Below are 1,728 nucleotides of genomic sequence, written 5' to 3'. Positions count from 1 at the left end.
GGGGGGGGAGAGAGAAAAGAGAGACAAGGTGGTAGGAGAGAAAGAGAAGGCGGGCGAACTATTGGGAATAATATATCAATACCCATCGAACCCACGCATACGAATGCGACGGTTCGGCGAGGGTGCTTGCTCGGGGGTAAGGGGCGCCGGGGTTCGCTCGATCGGTAGGGGCGGGCACGAAGGGGTACGAGGGCGTTCGGAAAGAGTAAAAAATATTACACCCTCACATACTGGCGCCGCGTCGCGGATAAAACGGGCACTGACCAATACCAATAACGGGCGGCACAAAAGAATGGCCGGTCGGTGTGCGAAAAACAGACCCACACAGCGCCCCGGCTCCTCGCTGCTTCGGTGGCATTATAGCTTTTCACGTACCCGGTGGCTCCTCGATACAACAGCGACCGACTCGTCGGACCGGTTCGTTTGAAGGAAATTTCGACGCGGTCATGCGGCGCCACGACCGACGAGGAAGTCCCGTGGAAAAATTAACCCTTGTAGTGGCCGGGGCTTTTTTTGGCACGTTAAGTACAGCCCTAGGGACGACAACTCGCTCTTTTCTTTCGATTTTTCGTTTTGGATTCACTATTTTTGCTTTTATGAGCAAACTGCAGAGGAAATAATATATGTTGTCGAGATTATTTTGATTAAAGTTATAGAAAACGAAAAACCAATCGTCCTATTTTCCTTTTTTTATCCGATGTTTTTAACACTGATTCCTTCAATATTACTTGATTATAAATGCAATTATCGTGTTTGGAAAATTTGCATTCATCTAACTTAAAAATTATATTATTACCATAAAATGAATATAATATTTAGGATCATCAAAAATAAAATAATGTGCCACTTAATAAATTGATTTAGAATCGAAAACATAATTTAGTCAACTACTACCTATCGTTTATTGATGGAATTTTAAATAAAGTATTCTGAAATTAATTGACCGATATGAGACACTTGAAATATGTTTTTATTCTCCGAAATATATAGAATTATAACATAGTTCTCTATGAATAATAATAGAAAAATTATATCTGTTTAATTTTAATAAAATATAATTTTGTGATTTTATTATTTATATTCTTTTTTTTATTTCTCGTAAATGTGTGCGATATGCAAATAATTTATAATGCTAATATAGTTATTAATAATTCTGCGAAATCGTAATATAACATGGAAAAGATTAGGGTATTCGCTGTTCGAAATGCTACAAGTTCCTTGGCACTTTACAACGTCGAAGCGTTCTCCATCTCGCCAATGATCCGGACAGGCGACACCGGTCACCAGTCCACGCAGCTGTCTTGTTCGCTGACTTGTTCCGGGCAACCCTGTAGATGCCACATAGCACGGGCACACGGTATGGGTGGGTACGAAGCGCGCGTTTAGCATTTGAAAAAAGTGCTGGCCGGGCGACCGCCTCTCGCCCGAATCTCCCATACACCCGCACAAACAAAAGGCTACATTTAGCATTAAAAAAGCACGCAGACCGGCGCTGCCGCGAGGAGGGTGAGGAGGAAGAATCAAGAGGGGAAGAGAGAGGGGTGAGTGAGATACGTGCAGACCGATGCCGGTTACTCTCATCTCCGCGGCCGCACGGCTGGACATGCGGTCCTCTTCCACGATGCGCACGTCCGCGCGCGGCCGCACGCACGCACACGCACACGTTTTAGTCCGAGAATAGTGTGAGCGAGAGAGAGAGAGAGAGAGAGAGAGAGAGAGAGAGAAGAA

The sequence above is a fragment of the Atta cephalotes genome, assembly GCF_000143395.1.
Source record: "Atta cephalotes unplaced genomic scaffold scaffold00043, whole genome shotgun sequence".
In the NCBI taxonomy this organism is placed as follows: Eukaryota; Metazoa; Arthropoda; class Insecta; order Hymenoptera; family Formicidae; genus Atta; species Atta cephalotes.
Note: the sequence above shows the minus strand (reverse complement) of the source record.